We start from the raw sequence: 11,654 nt of genomic DNA, 5'->3' as shown, positions 1-11,654 counted from the left end.
ACAGCGTGTCTCAGTCGCTCCAGAACCTGTTGTTACAGAGTGTCTCAGTCGCTCCAGAACCTGTTATTACAGCGTGTCTCAGTCGCTCCAGAACCTGTTGTTACAGCGTGTCTCAGTCGCTCCAGAACCTGTTGTTACAGCGTGTCTCAGTCGCTCCAGAACCTGTTGTTACAGCGTGTCTCAGTCGCTCCAGAACCTGTTATTACAGCGTGTCTCAGTCGCTCCAGAACCTGTTGTTACAGCGTGTCTCAGTCGCTCCAGAACCTGTTGTTACAGCGTGTCTCAGTTGCTCCAGAACCTGTTGTTACAGCGTGTCTCAGTCGCTCCAGAACCTGTTGTTACAGCGTGTCTCAGTCGCTCCAGAACCTGTTGTTACAGCGTGTCTCAGTTGCTCCAGAACCTGTTGTTACAGAGTGTCTCAGTCGCTCCAGAACCTGTTGTTACAGCGTGTCTCAGTCGCTCCAGAACCTGTTGTTACAGCGTGTCTCAGTCGCTCCAGAACCTGTTGTTACAGCGTGTCTCAGTCGCTCCAGAACCTGTTGTTACAGCGTGTCTCAGTCGCTCCAGAACCTGTTGTTACAGCGTGTCTCAGTCGCTCCAGAACCTGTTGTTACAGCGTGTCTCAGTCGCTCCAGAACCTGTTGTTACAGCGTGTCTCAGTCGCTCCAGAACCTGTTGTTACAGCGTGTCTCAGTCGCTCCAGAACCTGTTGTTACAGCGTGTCTCAGTCGCTCCAGAACCTGTTGTTACAGCGTGTCTCAGTCGCTCCAGAACCTGTTGTTACAGCGTGTCTCAGTCGCTCCAGAACCTGTTGTTACAGCGTGTCTCAGTCGCTCCAGAACCTGTTGTTACAGCGTGTCTCAGTCGCTCCAGAACCTGTTATTACAGCGTGTCTCAGTCGCTCCAGAACCTGTTATTACAGCGTGTCTCAGTCGCTCCACAACCTGTTGTTACAGCGTGTCTCAGTCGCTCCAGAACCTGTTGTTACAGCGTGTCTCAGTCGCTCCAGAACCTGTTGTTACAGCGTGTCTCAGTCGCTCCAGAACCTGTTGTTACAGCGTGTCTCAGTCGCTCCAGAACCTGTTATTACAGCGTGTCTCAGTCGCTCCAGAACCTGTTGTTACAGCGTGTCTCAGTCGCTCCAGAACCTGTTGTTACAGCGTGTCTCAGTCGCTCCAGAACCTGTTGTTACAGCGTGTCTCAGTCGCTCCAGAACCTGTTGTTACAGCGTGTCTCAGTCGCTCCAGAACCTGTTATTACAGCGTGTCTCAGTCGCTCCAGAACCTGTTATTACAGCGTGTCTCAGTCGCTCCAGAACCTGTTGTTACAGCGTGTCTCAGTCGCTCCAGAACCTGTTGTTACAGAGTGTCTCAGTCGCTCCAGAACCTGTTGTTACAGCGTGTCTCAGTCGCTCCAGAACCTGTTGTTACAGCGTGTCTCAGTCGCTCCAGAACCTGTTGTTACAGCGTGTCTCAGTCGCTCCAGAACCTGTTGTTACAGCGTGTCTCAGTCGCTCCAGAACCTGTTGTTACAGCGTGTCTCAGTCGCTCCAGAACCTGTTGTTACAGCGTGTCTCAGTCGCTCCAGAACCTGTTGTTACAGCGTGTCTCAGTCGCTCCAGAACCTGTTGTTACAGCGTGTCTCAGTCGCTCCAGAACCTGTTGTTACAGCGTGTCTCAGTCGCTCCAGAACCTGTTGTTACAGCGTGTCTCAGTCGCTCCAGAACCTGTTGTTACAGCGTGTCTCAGTCGCTCCAGAACCTGTTGTTACAGCGTGTCTCAGTCGCTCCAGAACCTGTTGTTACAGCGTGTCTCAGTCGCTCCAGAACCTGTTGTTACAGCGTGTCTCAGTCGCTCCAGAACCTGTTGTTACAGCGTGTCTCAGTCGCTCCAGAACTGTTGTTACAGCGTGTCTCAGTCGCTCCAGAACCTGTTGTTACAGCGTGTCTCAGTCGCTCCAGAACCTGTTGTTACAGCGTGTCTCAGTCGCTCCAGAACCTGTTGTTACAGCGTGTCTCAGTCGCTCCAGAACCTGTTATTACAGCGTGTCTCAGTCGCTCCAGAACCTGTTATTACAGCGTGTCTCAGTCGCTCCAGAACCTGTTGTTACAGCGTGTCTCAGTCGCTCCAGAACCTGTTGTTACAGCGTCTCAGTCGCTCCAGAACCTGTTGTTACAGCGTGTCTCAGTCGCTCCAGAACCTGTTGTTACAGCGTGTCTCAGACGCTCCAGAACCTGTTATTACAGCGTGTCTCAGTCGCTCCAGAACCTGTTGTTACAGCGTGTCTCAGTCGCTCCAGAACCTGTTGTTACAGCGTGTCTCAGTCGCTCCAGAACCTGTTGTTACAGCGTGTCTCAGTCGCTCCAGAACCTGTTGTTACAGCGTGTCTCAGTCGCTCCAGAACCTGTTGTTACAGCGTGTCTCAGTCGCTCCAGAACCTGTTATTACAGCGTGTCTCAGTCGCTCCAGAACCTGTTATTACAGCGTGTCTCAGTCGCTCCAGAACCTGTTGTTACAGCGTGTCTCAGTCGCTCCAGAACCTGTTGTTACAGCGTGTCTCAGTCGCTCCAGAACCTGTTGTTACAGCGTGTCTCAGTCGCTCCAGAACCTGTTGTTACAGCGTGTCTCAGTCGCTCCAGAACCTGTTGTTACAGCGTGTCTCAGTCGCTCCAGAACCTGTTGTTACAGCGTGTCTCAGTCGCTCCAGAACCTGTTGTTACAGCGTGTCTCAGTCGCTCCAGAACCTGTTGTTACAGCGTGTCTCAGTCGCTCCAGAACCTGTTGTTACAGCGTGTCTCAGTCGCTCCAGAACCTGTTGTTACAGCGTGTCTCAGTCGCTCCAGAACCTGTTGTTACAGCGTGTCTCAGTCGCTCCAGAACCTGTTGTTACAGCGTGTCTCAGTCGCTCCAGAACCTGTTATTACAGCGTGTCTCAGTCGCTCCAGAACCTGTTATTACAGCGTGTCTCAGTCGCTCCAGAACCTGTTGTTACAGCGTGTCTCAGTCGCTCCAGAACCTGTTGTTACAGCGTGTCTCAGTCGCTCCAGAACCTGTTGTTACAGCGTGTCTCAGTCGCTCCAGAACCTGTTGTTACAGCGTGTCTCAGTCGCTCCAGAACCTGTTGTTACAGCGTGTCTCAGTCGCTCCAGAACCTGTTGTTACAGCGTGTCTCAGTCGCTCCAGAACCTGTTGTTACAGCGTGTCTCAGTCGCTCCAGAACCTGTTGTTACAGCGTGTCTCAGTCGCTCCAGAACCTGTTATTACAGCGTGTCTCAGTCGCTCCAGAACCTGTTGTTACAGCGTGTCTCAGTCGCTCCAGAACCTGTTATTACAGCGTGTCTCAGTCGCTCCAGAACCTGTTATTACAGCGTGTCTCAGTCGCTCCAGAACCTGTTGTTACAGCGTGTCTCAGTCGCTCCAGAACCTGTTGTTACAGCGTGTCTCAGTCGCTCCAGAACCTGTTGTTACAGCGTGTCTCAGTCGCTCCAGAACCTGTTATTACAGCGTGTCTCAGTTGCTCTAGCTCCACTAATGGATCTAATGGAATCACACAGTGCTCTGCTGACTGAGGTGGGGAAGGGAAATAGGGTCTGGTCATGGTTGTTAAGGATATTACTGTGTGAGGTGGGGAAGGGAAATAGGGTCTGGTCATGGTTGTTAAGGGATATTACTGTGTGAGGTGGGGAAGGGAAATAGGGTCTGGTCATGGTTGTTAAGGGATATTACTGTGTGAGGTGGGGAAGGGAAATAGGGTCTGGTCATGGTTGTTAAGGGATATTACTGTGTGAGGTGGGGAAGGGAAATAGGGTCTGGTCGTGGTTGTTAAGGATATTACTGTGTGAGGTGGGGAAGGGAAATAGGGTCTGGTCATGGTTGTTAAGGGATATTACTGTGTGAGGTGGGGAAGGGAAATAGGGTCTGGTCATGGTTGTTTAAGGGATATTACTGTGTGAGGTGGGGAAGGGAAATAGGGTCTGGTCATGGTTGTTAAGGGATATTACTGTGTGTGATGTGCGCTGCATATGTTCTACTTGGCCATCAATTGGAAACGATATCCAAAACAGTTCTCATACTGTAGCCATTACCTACAAATGTAGGATCTTAATTTGATCACTCTTTTGTTGCTGAGAATTTTCCTGCGCAGCAGGAAATGCAAACCTGTTGTGTATTTGAGTTTTAAAAAGGCTTCGAAAGTTTGTAATTTCCACTTTGAAAATTGACAATTTTGCCAATGAAAAATGTATCAACCTTCATAAACATGCCCATTAATTATAATACACATAATAATTCACATTTCCTGTCGCTGCAGGATTATTGTCCTGCTGTAACAAACTGGCTCAAATTAAGATGCTACATCTGTACCAGCAAGTTAGGGACATGAATTATGTTTTCTTTTTTGCTGTACATGACCTATCATACACTGGTTTGAATGATGTTCTTTTTGTATTCTGACCATTTTCTTTGTCCAATAGGTAATCCATTGACATAATACTGTATGTTTGTGTTATGGAACCCAGTTGACCTGGCCGCTGAAAGCTCCTCTACATTTTGGGAATCATACAGTAAATGCTTTTTGGCATTTCACCCAGGCAGAGCTAAAGGTCCCTGTTCTCTGACTAATAGAAAAAGGAGATGTTTCAGAACAAAGTCAATCCTGGCTAAGAGTCTGACTTTTCACTTATCCTTTCTGGCCCAAGCTCTGTCAGAATAGAATGGACCCATTGAGAACTCTGGTACACCTCTGCCAGTGGGTATCTGCCATGAGTAGGCTTTCATCTCTCAATCCATCCACCTTTCACCATGTACTCTAAATGACAGAAAGGTCATTCCCAAGGAGACAGAGCAGGTACAGTTAAACAATCTGTTTTTCTAAAATGCCTCTCTACAAATGTACTTTATTTTCGAGACAAAATGAAGAGTGACAGCAGAGAAAATAGCATGGCTTAATTCTGCACAGTTGTTGTCTAGTCAAAACAACATCTTAGTTGACATATTGCTGTGTGTAAACACATGTTTGTCAGCTGCTCACTTGGGAAAATATAACCTTTTCAATCAGCACTCGTACTCTGACACATATGGTCTCTGAGCTACAGCTCATGCTAGGAATCAACAAGGATGTGTTTCATAGAAAGGCCATCTCCAGACCCGACTGTACTCCTGGTTTTCTACCGGAACAGTGACAGCGTCTGGGACTCTCTTACAATATGTCATTACCATTACTAACTGGATTTCTGTCCCAGCAGCTCGGCAGGCTCTCCCATTACAAATGGATGCAGCTGGGCAGCTGGCCTGATCTAACTGCAGCATCACTATAAATCAATGGCCTGTATTTGTTGTTCTCCACCCAGGTTATAATGGTGTGTCAGCACATCCATCAGTCATCCCCACCCCAACCAATCCACCGGGTGAGGGAGGAGCTGCGGCTTAGATAGGATGGAAGAAGCTGATGGAGAGACACTTTGATAAACTCCTGTAAAGTGGGGGCCCTATTTTAATGGATTTGTTTGAGAAAAAGAATCAACCATTTTATCCAGCAGGAATGATAATTTGGTACTTGTATGTTTTCTAAGTGTGACGGTTTCTGAGGCCTTATGTGCCAAGAGGCATGAAGAGGGTAGACTGTGTATTGTGTCTAGGCATTATCAGGGATGGTTGTACCATGCCTGACTGAGACATGAGATCTGTTGTCTTTTTAGGGGCATTCATTTCAAAGCCCTTCATCGATTTATTTTTATAGTATGATGTCTGATAATCCTCCCTGTGCTCCGATGTGGGTCAGTGTTCATGCTTAAAAACAAAATGAAGTATAGAATAGCATCCTGTAGGCATAATCACCGTGTCCTTGAATCCAAACGGAATTCTGTGTGTCACAAGGTTTTGTTGGCTTAAAAGTACAATATAAAGGTCAGATACTATAACTCCCAGCGACAAAGAGGAATCTCATCATTCACGTGGGAAAATCTGAATAAATCAGAGGGATGGTCGTTATTAGTCTTACACATATCTCCCAAGTGGCCCAGCGGTCTAAGGCACTGCATCCCAGTGGTCTAAGGCACTGCATCCCAGTGGTCTAAGGCACTGCATCTCAGTGGTCTAAGGCACTGCATCCCAGCGGTCTAAGGCACTGCATCCCAGCGGTCTAAGGCACTGCATCTCAGTGGTCTAAGGCACTGCATCCCAGCGGTCTAAGGCACTGCATCCCAGTGGTCTAAGGCACTACATCCCAGTGGTCTAAGGCACTGCATCCCAGTGGTCTAAGGCACTGCATCCCAGCGGTCTAAGGCACTGCATCCCAGCAGTCTAAGGCACTGCATCCCAGCAGTCTAAGGCACTGCATCTCAGTGCAAGAGGCATCACTACAGTCCCTGGTTTGAGTCCAGGCTGCATCACATCCGGCCGTGATTGGGAGTTCGATAGGGCAGCGCAATATTGGTCCAGCGTCGTCAGGGTTTGGCTGGGGTAGGCCGTCATGGTAAATAAGAATTTGTTCTTAACTAACTTTCCAGGTTAAATAATAATAATACAAATTTTAAAAAAGATCCATTGCAATGGGCCTTCAGCATCCTATATGCTTCAGGGTTATGTGTACTCCACATAATCAGAACCATTTTTTATAATTCATTCTGATGTGCCTGTAATGTCCAGTACCATTTATTTTGAACTGTTTGCACTGCAGCCATGAGATCACACTAACTATACTATAACTAACATCATACTATAACTCCCAGAAACAAAATGACCTAATAGCTTATACTAGTGTACCAGTCAGGCCCAGAAAGCAGCCTCTCAGGCAGTATGAGAGAGAAGAGTGCAATCAGAATAGGAGGATAATTGTATATTTGGCATCTCTATAAGTTATATTCCTTAATCACATGCATGTGAGAGAAATACACTGTTAGTCTTATACGTCGATGTGCTAAATGTCATCTTTTAGCTAAACTTACTGTGACAGCCAGCGGATTTTGTCATTTTCCTTGAAGAATGTTTGAAAATAGACTTCCAACAATTGTGGGCAAATTTGCAACTGAGCTGGGGAACATTTGCAAGTTGAATAAGAAGAAACATGTGGCATTGAGTTGAAAGGATGGAAATGATCCAAGGCTGTGAAGCATTTCATCTGTTGTCTTGTGTTGTTTAGCATTCTAATGTCATGAATGTGGTTGGATGTCGGTGGTTACATTGCTTGCTGCTCGGTAGTCAGATAACTTGATATGCCATGGGAATCACTCAACTGGGCTTCATTCAGTGGATCATCTTTTGATCCTAAAATCCAAGTGTGTTTACGCTGTAACTATTAGGACATGAGAGAGTGGTCCGTTCCTTGAAGAGCAGCCAAGCCTTATTCGTTTGACTGCTTAGTGTCAGATAATAAGCCTGATGAGGCTGGACATTAAACCAAGTTTATTTCTAAGTAGGTCAATTCCAATTGACGGCACCCAAACAGACTTTATGAGACGGAGCTGTTTGTTTGTTAAAGGCACAGTGCAATCCCCCCAAAAAAATTCTGTTTTTTATATCATATTGTACAACAGCTGATGAAACTAGCACTGTAAAAAAATGTTTTTTTTTTAATCAATGTTATTTCCTGATAGTTGCTGGATGTAAATACAATCTACACAGGACCTTCTAATCAGCAGGTTTGCATGGACGGAAGTTTCAGCTTTCCATGGTCACATCACCTTGCGGTAAATTGGTTAATAGACCAATAACAAAGAGAGTTCTAAACCTCTCTGCCAATAACAGCTAGTTTTCAGTTTTCCCCTCCCACTCAGACCACTCCCAGACAGTTCTAGGAAGTATCCATCTGCAGATTATACTCGCTGAAGCCGCCTGGTCTGCGAATCACAAAGAGCATGCATCCAGATGGTATTTTGTGTCTCAGTTGCGATGTGTTCCAGGGCGTCAGTGTGCAATGCACATACGTACAGTTGAAGTCGGAGGTTTACATACACTTAGGTTGGAGTCATTAAAACTCGTTTTTCAACCACTCTACAAATTTCTTGTTAACAAACTATAGTTTTGGCAAGTCGGTTAGGACATCTACTTTGTGCATGACACAAGTAATTTTTCCAACAATTGTTTACAGAAAGATTATTTCACTTATAATTCACTGTATCACAATTCCAGTGGGTCAGAAGTTTACATACACTAAGTTGACTGTGCCTTTAAACAGCTTGGAAAATTCCAGAAAATTATGTCATGGCTTTAGAAGCTTCTGATAGGCTAATTGACATAAGTTGAGTCAATTGGAGGTGTACCTGTGGATGTATTTCAATGCCTACCTTCAAACTCAGTGCCTCTTTGCTTGACATTATGGGAAAATCAATAGAAATCAGCCAAGACCACAGCAGAAAAAAAATTGTAGACCTCCACAAGTCTGGTTCATCATTGGGAGCAATTTCCAAACGCCTGAAGGTACCACGTTCATCTGTACAAACAATAGTACGCAAGTATAAACACCATGGGACCACGCAGCTGTCATACCGCTCAGGAAGGAGATGCGTTCTGTCTCCTAGAGATGAACGTACTTTGGTGCGAAAAGTGCAAATCAATCCCAGAACAACGGCAAAGGACCTTGTGAAGATGCTGAAGGAAACAGGTACAAAAGTATGTATATCCACAGTAAAACCAGTCCTATATCGACATAACCTGAAAGGCCGCTCAGCAAGGAGGAAGCCACTGCTCCAAAACCACCATAAAAAAGCCAGACTACTGTTTGCAAATGCACATGGGGACAAAGATCATACTTTTTGGAGAAATGTCCTCTGGTCTGATGAAACAAAAATAGAACTGTTTGGCCATAATGACCAACGTTATGTTTGGAGGAAAAGGGGGAGGCTTGCAAGCCGAAGAACACCATCCCAAACGTGAAGCACAGGGGTGGCAGCATCATGTTGTGGGGGTGCTTTTCTGCAGGAGGGACTGGTGCACTTCACAAAATAGATGGCATCATGAGGGAGGAAAATTATGTGGATATATTGAAGCAACATCTCAAGACATCAGTCAGGAAGTTAAAGCTTGGTCCAAATGGGTCTTTACAATTACACCAGCTCTGTCAGGAGGAATGGGCCAAAATTCACCCAACTTTTTGTGGGAAGCTTGTGGAAGGCTACCCGAAATGTTTGACCCAAGTTAAACAATTTAAAGGCAATGCTACCAAATACTAATTGAGTGTATGTAAACTTCTGGCCCACTGGGAATGTGATGAAAGAAATAAAAGCTGAAATAAATCATTCTCTCTACTATTATTCTGACATTTCACATTCTTAAAGTCCTAACTGACCTAAGACAGGGAATTTCTACTCTGATTAAATGTCAGGAATTGTGAAAAACTGAGTTTAAATGTATTTGGCTAAGGTGTATGTAAACTTTGGGTGTATTAGTAACAATGACCAACACAATTCCAGTCAAAACAGAAGGTTGTAAGAAATACTATAGCCTACCGTTACTATATCCAACCCAAATGTAACGAGTGCGCTGAGAGTTGGGAAGCAAGTACAGGGAGTGAGTGTTTTATTGAATAAACAAAACACGAAACACAAACAACACACTGACAGGAAACAGAGTCAATTACACCTGAGGAAAGAAACAAGGGGAGTGACAGATATAGGGAAGATAATCAAGGAGGTGATGGAGTCCAGGTGAGTGTCATGAGGCGCAGGTGCGTGAGACGATAGTGACAGGTGTGCAGGATAATCAGCAGCCTGATGACCTAGAGGCCGGAGAGGGAGTATACGTGACACTATCCCTCCCCGACGCGCAGCTCCAGCCGCAAGACGCCAAAAAAGGGGACAAACCCAGGGATCAAGAGCGGACCGGTCACCCCTGCGCGAGAACCTGTCACGTCGACTGAGGCTCGGGAACCTGCGAGCCGGCTGGGGCGCGGGAACCTGTCGAGCCGGCTGGGGCGTCGGAACCTGACAGACCGGCTGAGGCAGGGGAGCCTGGCGATCCGGCTGAGGCATGAGAGCCTGACGATCCGGCTGAGGCATGAGAGCCTGACGAGCCGGCGGAGGCAGGGGAACCTGGCGATCTGGCTGAGGCATGAGGGCCTGTAGCGGTTTCCAGACCCGACGTCATTTACACTGAGACACAAAAAAAACACTCCTTGATGCTTCCCTTAGGAGAGGTGTTATTCTGTAACGAGTGTGCTGAGAGTCGGGAAGCAAGTACAGGGAGTGAGTGTTTTAACGAATACACCAAACAATAAACACGAAACACAAACAACGCACCAACAGGAAATAGATTCAATTACACCTGAGGAAAGAACCAAGCGGAGTGACAGATATAGGGAAGATAATCAAGGAGGTGATTGAGTCCAGGTGAGTGTCATGAGACGATGGCGATAGGTGTGCGGGATAATCAGCAGCCTGATAACCTAGAGGCCGGAGAGGGAGTATACGTGACACCAAAGCAATGCCATTTGTTACCACTATCATGTACCCCAGTGGTTTTCAAAATGTTTGATCTGTAACCCCCAAAAAGGAGTGGTACAAAACTTGCGACCCCCGCGCACGCAGATGGACGTGTGCACGCACAATCACTGCGCAAAACTATGATATATTTGGAAAACGCAAGATAGGCTACATAAATAAACTGTGTTTTACACCTGCATTTGGAGCTGAAGTCATGTTAGTAGCCAATATCAACTAGGGATATATAATCTCACTTCTCTGGAGCCCAAAGCAGAATCATACGGCCTACTTGTAGCAGAGGTTGCCAGATCGGTTGGAAAGCATGTTCTGTCTGCACCATGTCATCACTCTGGAGGGCAACCTACCTGGAAAGCATGTTCTGTCTGCACCATGTCATCACTCTGGAGGGTAACCTACCTGGAAAGCATGTGCCCTCTGCACCATGTCATCACTCTGGAGGGCAACCTGCCTGCAGAGTGCTAGTTGCCAGCCGAGTAGCCCTGTTCTTCCTCATAAATATTGTAATAAATTTGCCAGAATATGTTACATGTTCATCCCATAATATTGAAGGCGGTGCGATGTTACAGCTGCTTATCTTTAGACATACTGTATAGCCAATAGCCATCCAAACTAGTCCTATCTGAAATATGAAAATGATTCATCAAATGACCAGGTAGCCTATTGTTCTGGCAAAGATAAGTCAGTAGTTTGATTGACTGCGGTAATTCTTACATGTGTAATTACACTGTAACAAGTATTGTAATTAACTGCAACAACTCATAGTTACAGTGTAATAACATGTAACTAGTAGCAATTGCAGTCTGTAATTACAGAAGTGTAACAACGAATGCTTGTTACTATGCTTGTTACAAATGGGCAGGTTTCCACAAAATTCACCAACTTATTTTTTTGTTACTTCTCAGCTGCATCTCATTCATTAACTGTGACAAAGGTTGGGTGTCTGAGAGATTATAGCCTATGCTGAATAGGCTCAAATTATTTAACCATGAATATGCACTGTTCAAAATATATCTCCTACCAATGTTGTTGCTAGCACTTGTACCCAAAATAAAGCGTACCATCTGGGTTAACTTGGTTGAGTTTACAAAAACAGGTCTAATACAAGTGTCATCCCAGATGAGGAATAAGCCACTATTTCAAAGCATAGTACATGTATTGTTTCCCTAATTACTCATTACATTTCGAATGCTTAGCAGGACAGGAAAATGGTCCAATTCAC

The sequence above is a fragment of the Salmo trutta genome, chromosome 19, assembly GCF_901001165.1.
Source record: "Salmo trutta chromosome 19, fSalTru1.1, whole genome shotgun sequence".
Taxonomy (NCBI): Eukaryota; Metazoa; Chordata; class Actinopteri; order Salmoniformes; family Salmonidae; genus Salmo; species Salmo trutta.
This window is presented reverse-complemented; position numbering follows the sequence as displayed.